At 49.7% G+C, this 8,304-nt stretch overlaps 1 protein-coding gene across 1 annotated transcript in view; it reads left to right on the top strand.

Moving 5' to 3' along the window:
- Window positions 1–336: 336 nt before the first annotated feature.
- Window positions 337–8,304, top strand: part of KIAA1671 (KIAA1671 ortholog) — a 67,250-nt gene continuing 59,282 nt past the window's right edge. Inside the window, exon 1 of the mRNA XM_030501041.1 lies at window positions 337–707. The gene's annotated coding sequence lies outside the window, so the exon portion shown is untranslated. The remainder of the gene's footprint in view (window positions 708–8,304) is intronic.

The following is an 8,304-nucleotide window of genomic DNA, read 5'->3' as shown; positions in this document are numbered from 1 at the left end:
CTGCAGCCCAAAGCTCAGCGCCTCAGCCATGGTGGCACTAAGCTCACCCGGAAGGGCCGCCCCTGCCCGCGGTGCCTCTCACCCAGCGCCCGCCCGAGGAGGCTGAGAGGCCCGGGGGGGGTGGGTGCTGCCGGGGGTTGTGCTGTGCTTCGGGGCGGAGGACGGGCAGCATTGCCGAGGGGCGGCTGCCCTCACCCGCGGCGGGGTGGAGCGGCAGGGCCGGGACGCGAACCCGCGGCCCCGGAGCCGCGCCCGGGACCACCGCGGAGCAGGTGGAAAAGGGGCGGAGCCGTGCGGTCGCCATGGCAACAGAGGCGCTTCCCGCGGGGCCGGGCCGGGCTGCGCGCGCGCCGCGGCTCCTGGCGCTGTGGGGAGAAGGGGCCGGGCCCTGCCCCGCGGCTCCGCTCCGGGGGGGCGCGGCGGGACCGCGACCGCGACCGGGCGAGGCCCTGCCCCTCCGCGCCGCTCCCCTCCGCCGCCCGCCCGCAGACCCTCGCCCCGGGGAACGCGGAGGGGCGGCCCCCGCTCCGCCCCGCCCCGCCTCCCGGGTGGGGGTGTCCGGCCGTGCCCGGCCGCCGATCGCCCTCCGCCGGGCAGGCCGCCGCGCTCCGCCGCGCTCAAAGTTAGTTGGGAAGTTCCCCGGTTGCGGCGGGGGCAGCGCCGTCCCGCGCCGCCTGCCCCGAGGGACGAGTCGGTGCCCCGTCAGGGTAAGCGCAGGGCGGTGGGAGCGCGGTGCGGGGCGCGGAGCCGCGCTGGTGGCGGCGCCGGGACAAAGGCGGCCCGGCCCGGGGAGGCGGCGGGCGGCTCCGGTTCGCTCACCCTGAAGGGAGCGCTCCGAGAGCCGTAGCCCCCAGAGCCGAGCCAGGGGAAGGAGGGGGGGGCTGCCCGTGCTGCTCCCGCGGGTCCCGGTTCCCCGGTAGCGGCGGGGGGGGAGCGGACACACGCGGGGGTCCTGTGCGCAAACGGGGTCTCTGTGTGCGGGGTCCCGTGTGGGTCCGTCACCGTGGTGGTGGGTCGCTTCGCCGCTTGTTTTTCACTGCGTCAGAGCCAAGGGCGAGGGGAGAAGTTGGCTCCTCGTGTGTGCGTTTGTGTTTGGGAGAGAGAAATCCCCCCCGTGGCTCCGCAGCCGCGCCGGTGTGGGTGCTCCGGTGGTGATTTTGATGGCTCATGGGTATAATGTTCTGCTGGCGAGCGCTGCAGATTAGAGCCTTATTTTGTAATCCAAGATGACTTTTGTAAGCGCTGCAATTATCTGTTCCCCTCTGGATTAGTGACGGTAATGTGCTTGGTGTTCTTAAATGTACAAATAAAGATGCCCCCCTCCCTCTGCCCCCGAAGAGTTCACAGCAGAGCTGACTTCTGCTCGGGTGAGGAGCTGTCTGCAGGAGGGATTTGGCATCCCAAGCGCGGTATGTGACTCCCTTTTGCCTTGGACTTCAGGAAACATACCTGAAACAGTTTTAAGTGCCAGTTTAAGGTCATTGTGCTGGTTCCTTTCAGTTGCAGATGCACATACCTTGGCTTGCTGGCACATCAGCCCGTGTGTGTGTCCGGCTCTTTATTGTAGAAGCACGTCTGGCGTTTGGGAGGGCAGATTTGTGTTGTTATGCAATTTATTTGTCCGTTTTTCTTCCTGAATTCCAAATGTAAGTGGTTGATGTGTGGATGGGGGGCTGTGGAGTGCTGCTTATGGGTGGAAAAAGCTGCTCCGAAGGAGGTCAGTTCCCGGTTCCCTGGGTTTATGTGGAGTTCTGCGCCTGGGTTTGGGAGGGAGCAGAACTGGGGTTCTGGAAGGGTGAAGCTAATCTGGGAAATCGCTGTTTCCTGCGTGGTGTTGAGTCCTGTGAAGAGCTTTGCCTTCCCCCCTCTGTTTGCAGCATCGTTACTGTTGTGGCATTTCTCCTGTCTGAGCGCAGGAGATTAATCCTGTGGGTTCAGGTATTGACTTGACTTCTATTTCTGTGGCGTAATCCCCGTGTTTTTGATTTGTGTGTGAGGAATGGGATTAAGGGAAATCACACTTGGCAGATGGCAGAGCTCTGCTGTACCATGGCGAGATACCGTAACCTTTTATAATACCTATGGATTTGGCTGCCTGGAGTTTAGCAGCACAACTGTATTGGAGCTGAAGTGTTGCTGGTGGTGGAACACGGGGTCTGCGTTGCAGGAATGGCAGCACACAGCAAGGGACATTTTGTCAAGCTGATGCTTCCTGCCACCGTGGTAACTGCAGGCAGTTTTCATGGTAGGCTGAAGAGGTGAACTATGTTTCCAGGGTAACTGGGAAGTTGTTCAGCTGCTTCAGAGGTACTTTTTGCCAGAACTGAAGGTTGTTGGTATTTTCTTTCCTTGTCTCTCTTCCAGAAATCAGAAGGTTTTGCATCTTTTTAATGACCACATGAAAATACCATTTTTCTTTGTTTTCCTGTGACATTTTCAGGGTGCAGTAGGGAAACAGACAATGTGGGGCAGAAATTCCGGTAAAGCTGCCTGGCAGCTTAACCCAGGTAAAGACCTTATAAAAAAACCCCCAGACTTTATAAACTTCACTTTCTTATTTGGTAGGATTTTCATCACTGTATGCTCTGCCTCTTTCTGTAAAAGTTGTCAAGGATATTTATTAGCAAGTAAACCTATAAAGCCTTTCTACTTGAGAATAATTAAAGAGGTAGGAATCCCATTTAAATAGATGTGGCCTGTAATTCACTTTTGATAGGCGTATGGTTTGTTGAAAATACACTCGTAAACTGGAGTCTGTTCTCTCAGACGATGCTCTGAACTAATCTGCAGCTCAGTGTTTCTTTTCCAGTATAGAGAAGAGCTAGAAAAAAGCGACTCCAGAGTGTCATAGTATGGGAAGTCCAGTCCCTAGAAGAAGTCAAACCCTAGGACTGTTCCTGACTCAGATACCCGAGTTTGTTGGGTTTTGCTATCTCATTTTATCTCATTTTATATGTGGTGGCAACGACGTGAGTGTCAGAGTCCCAGGTTCGTGCTCACGCTGCAGCCCTGGAGGCTGGAGGAGAAAGAGCAGAGTACTCAGATATGTTCTCCTGCCCTGGGCTCTTGACTGACACCGTGCCCATAGAGCAGGAAAATGTTAATGTCTGATGATGGAGCAGTTTACCTCCTCTGATCCTTGCCATCCTGATAGCTGTGTGCGGTGCTTGGTTGCCTGTTTTATTTTTAAGTACTGTTTCCAGCCATGTGTAGCACTGTCATCCTGGGTGCTAATTGGGTCCCTCGTGTGTCTGCAGACTCCTCTGACAGTAGTAATACGCTTCCTGTGTGCCTCACTGCTCCCAAAGGAAAATGAAATAAAATAGACCTTATTGAAAGAAAGAATTTCAGACTCCGAGGTCTGCCTTTGACAAGTTTGCCAGCCCCTACTGCCCATGGACTGAAGGTAGAATTTAGACCCTGTGTGGAAGGTTTGAGTCCTGACCAGCAGGTCCCGGTGGAAGGTCGATGGCAGCTCAGGTATTCCTGCCTGGGATTCTTTGCTTGCTCTGTGGTTTTGCTTGGGTGTTGTCCTGGACTCTGCTCCATTCAGCACTTCTGCTTCTCTAGCTACTAGATAATTTTGAAGCCAGTCCTGTTACCTCCCTTCTTTCACACATGCTTGGTTACTGTCAAGTGAAAAGGGAGCGCACTCGCCCTGGTGAAGAATGTGTTGATGCCTTGGCTGCCTGGTGCCTTCCTCGGGATTAGTCTTTGTTTGATCTTAGGTCACGGAGCTTTCTCTCTTCTGGTAGGTTTCCCAAGTATCATCAGAGCCAGGTTGTTAGAGCTCTTTGTGATTTTTTTTGTCCTGTCCTTGAGTTTTTAAATAGTGGTAAGAAAGCTTCCCATAGTCTTGAAAATGTCAGTGTAGCAGTGCTTGTGGGGAATGCTCCACAGGTCAGGGGCACCGGACTTGGGACTGCACTTGATCAGGATCCAGTTGGGGGTTGGAACTTGATAATCTATAAGGTCCCTTCCAACCCAAACCAGTCTGTGATCATTTGAGAGGATTACTCTGAGCATGTCAGTTAGGGACATGGGGCAGTTGTGACAGCAGAAACCTACCTCTCACATACCTTGGGCTGCTCATGTGTGTAAAACTTGTACTGGTTTCTTATTGAGCAGTCACATATATCCAGATTTTTCTCTAGGACTTGGTATGTTTTCCTGAATTGATATTCCGCCGGAGCTGGTAACTTGGCTCTGCTCACTGGCTGGGGAAGTTTCCCTTGGCAGATGAGGTTGTCATGCTGAGTTGTGAGCTGTGGAGTCACTTACAAATTTGACTAGTAAAGGGGTGTGTGTGTGCATGTCTAAGTGCGAGTTCTGAATGTCCTGCATCCAGTTAAGTGTAATGTCACTGTTCTTATTTTCAAGCTCTTTGTTCCTACAGGATGTTTTCCTGCACGAGGGTGTGAATAACGCTGGTTGGAAGTCTGTCTTTCACTTCCATAGCTTGATGAATTTGCGTGATGCTGTTGGAGGTATTCAGTGCCTTAGTTTTTCTGCTGATTTATGTATTAATTTATTTCTTAATGCATGTGCAGCCTTTTGGGGCTCCTTGTTCAATTGTGAAGTAGCAGGCAGCTTTTGAGAGGAAAGTATTATGTCTGTTGGATACTTTAAAGAGGCGTTCATGGGACAGGAGATTGTTCTGCATTCAGTGGGCTGTTTGTAAAAGCGAGACTGAAGTAAACTACTTAATCCTGCAAGCCCAGGCATGAAGCTCGCAATGATGCTGTGAGCACAATCTGTATCACTTGTTTGTGTTTGATGCATGAGGGTGAGTAGAACCTGAGAATGTTGCAATGGTTTCGGTGTGTTTTTTGTTGTGTATGTAGGGATTGCCCAAAGACATCCTATGGAAAAAGCCGCAAACTCTTTGCTTTTGCCTCAGAAGTCCATTTAAGTGCTGCTACCCTGGTTGCAGTAGTAGCCTCTGCAGGGTAAACCACTGTGGGGTTGTCTTGAGTGTGCAGCCAAAGAGACTGGAATAATAGCAGCAGGAGAGCTGTGGAATTCCCTCCACAACAAACTAGTCCTGAATCCTAATCACAGCCTCCTAAACAGCCACAGGCCTGATGGATTTAACAGTGTAGCTGGAAGACCCCATGCTCGGCAAACTCTAGATGCATCTGCTCTGTGAGGTTGAATGTACAGGGATTTGCTGCTGGTTGCCCATGCGCGAGCTTCAAGCGAGACGTGACTGAAAGGAGCCGGTTCTGAGGAGATACCCGACTTGCTGTGTCAAAAGAGGTGAAAGCAGTTGTCCTTTGTTGACTTTTGGTACGTTTGAAGGGTGTACATCAACTTTTGTCTGAAATCTCAAGCCCTTTACTAGAGCACAGCTTCAAAATAACCCCCACAAATCAATTGCTGTTTTCCTTGAATGGGCTTCAGTGGGTGAAGCAATTTTAGCTGCAGGGGACTTTCCATGCCTTAGGTTCTGTTAGTCGGAGGAAAACCAGATTCTTAACCTGGATATTGAGTTCTGGAGAGAAAAGGGTATGGAGATCTGCTGGATGATGATTTTCCTCAGGCCTAGGCTTAAAAACCTCTTTTAAGAGCCTAGATTATTCTTCTGTAAACAGCCTAATCTTCAGATTCTTTTCTCAAATCAAGGTGACTTATTTTCTTGCCTCCCACTGTCTTTGGTTTGTTCTGGAAATACCTAATGCTGGAACTTCTGCAGACAAGAAAGCCTTCAAACGGCTTCCCAAGCTGGTTGGGGTTATTTTTCAGTGCAGCTGTATAATTAGGAGACTGTTAATACATATTTTCACAGTTCCTGAATACCTCAAAATTACATTGAAACAATGGGAGTTGAGTTTTTTTAATACTCATCACTATGAAACATGCTTGCAGAGGAAATGAACTTGTTCTTAGGCTGTGTGATTGTGGTGATGCAACGTGAGCAATCTGGGACTAGAGAGGATTATTATCCAAAACATTGCTTGGTTTTGTTTTGAGTCATGTCCTATGAACATGCACTTAAATGTTGGGATGGGGGGGAGGGGGGAGAATCTGAACTGCTTTAAAGGCACTTACTGAGCTGTTCATTAAAAGTTCTTATCAGTATTAAGTGCCCAAACTTTGAGTTTTGGGCTGTAATAAAGCTGCTGCATGCCTGAAAGAAGATAAGCGTTGGTCTTGCAGCACTGTGAGAACTGAAAGCTTTGTACTGTTGCAGTGATTATGAGTCAGGATGGTCATTAGCCTGCTGTAACAAGTACAAAAAGATAACAATTCAATTGCTGAAGGTTTGGTTATCTGCACAGTTTTCACTTAGAAAGAAAAAGGGGGCATGTGCATTCCAGCGCTTCCGAGAGTGTAAGTACACGGCATATGAACGGCGCCAGCTTTGGGGTGGTTTTTATTTGTCTTATTTTACAGATTCAGTGTAAGCTTTCGGGGGGGTGGTCGTTGATCTGGGGCCTTTCCCCAGCTCAGAATACCCCTTCGAGCTGGCTGGGGCTGGGGAGGGAGCTCTCACTGCGGCACAGGCCTGACCCAGTTCCGTGCGGCCGCCGAGGCCGCTGAGCTCTGGCCTTGCTGGGAAGCGTGGGAGCTCCTCGAGCTGGGCCAGCCCAGGAATCCATCCACAGCTTTGGCTTTGCTGCACTTGGGTGCAAAGGAGATGCTGGCAAAAATAGAAGAAACAGAAAATGAGCTGCATTCAGTTTTTTTAAATAGGTAAGCATGACGTGATGGAGAGAGGTGGAGAAGAGAAGGTGCCGATGCCTTTATTTTGTTAGTTTTTCTTTAAATCTAGTTGTTAAAAACTGTTCTACCCCTCATAGTTCCTAAGGGTAAAAAGCTGCCAGTATTTTAATGAAATGCATGGAAATATGAGTATTTTTGTGTGCTTTTGCTGATGCAAACAGTGTTGTTGCCACACACATCAGCCCCTTCTGTTTGTTTTCATAGTGACTGTTTCTTCTGGTATTGGTAAACACACGCTTCCCGTGCCTTTCAACAAGTCATATCAATATATGTAAAGTTCTGAGACTTGTTATTCCTCCTGTTGTAAAACTAGCTTGATCTTTATTTCACAGCGTTGATGAGAATTTGAAAACCATAAAGAGGAATGGGATGTACGTTTGTCTTTGTTCTGTGTTTTAATGAGGCCAGCTTGCAGCCTGCGTTAAGTCTGGCTGCTCTTTCAGCTCAGCCATAGTATCAGGAGCTCCTGGTAGGGAGCGAGTTGTGCCAAACTTGAAGAGGGATGTTTATCTGCTGCAAGCATGTTCAACCATACAAGGCTTTGGATGGACAAAGCTGTCTCATCCGTAATGAAGGCATTCGGCCCAGCAAAGCCATCATGTGTTTTAAACAGGGCTGGAATTTTGGCTGCCAGAATTGTGCTTGATATTTCGTGAGAACACTCGGAATTCTTCATTGAACAAAATGGGCGCAGATGCCTTTCTAAAAGGAGTGCTCGTGCTGGGGTTGTGCAGCTCAGCTGCCGCCTTAGAGACCTTTACAAGAAAAGCCATTTCTATTACTTGTGGTCAAACGGTGCTCTCGCTCTTTTGGCATTATTAAATGTCAGATATTAGTATAATCTGCCCTTGGAATGTTTTAAGCAACATGACGGTTGCAGGCTTACCGAAGTATTGTCCTGTTCTTGTAGTCCACATGTACAAATGATACAGGGCTTTTCTTCTGCACGTTTGAGCCTACAGTAACAGTTATGTCCAAGCAAACAGATGTCTTGATTTATACAAATAATATTAACCATTTCTAAAACATGTTTGAATTAATGTAGTGTAATTCTCACTGGTCATCATAATGTTCAATTTGTTCTTCACAATATTAGTGTTGAAAAATCACTGCTGCTCTCTGTGGTTCCTGCTTGCGAATGAGAGATTAAATGAATTGGTTTGGTTAGGTAGAGTTCCAGTACAGCTTCAGAGCTTTAGTTACTCGCCTAAATTCGGTCTTCCTTAGGACAGAGATGCTCAGTGTTGCTGCGTGGTGGCGTGAGGCTGCAGGAGAGGTTTCCGTGTGTCTGACCCATTCTCACTCAACTTGACAGAGCAACGGATGTTTTCTCACTTCTTCCTCACCATAGTTGAATCACGGCGCTCGTAGGAAGGGCTCATCGATGGCTACAGAGCAGCGTTTCAAGGTCGGGGAAGCGGGTTTCTGCGTGGTGAGCATTATGCTAATTCAGTTGTTAAACATATTGGAATTGTGCTTCCTTTTGCTTCTGCAGTGCTTGCAGATTCCATCAGAGCCTTTGCGCTGCGCTTAGAGCACAGAGGCTTGGATTAGGGCAGGGAGCAGCCTTCTTGTGTG

This window comes from Strigops habroptila, chromosome 11 (genome assembly GCF_004027225.2).
Source record: "Strigops habroptila isolate Jane chromosome 11, bStrHab1.2.pri, whole genome shotgun sequence".
NCBI lineage: Eukaryota > Metazoa > Chordata > Aves > Psittaciformes > Psittacidae > Strigops > Strigops habroptila.
Note: the sequence above shows the minus strand (reverse complement) of the source record. Positions and strands in the feature narration are given on the sequence as shown.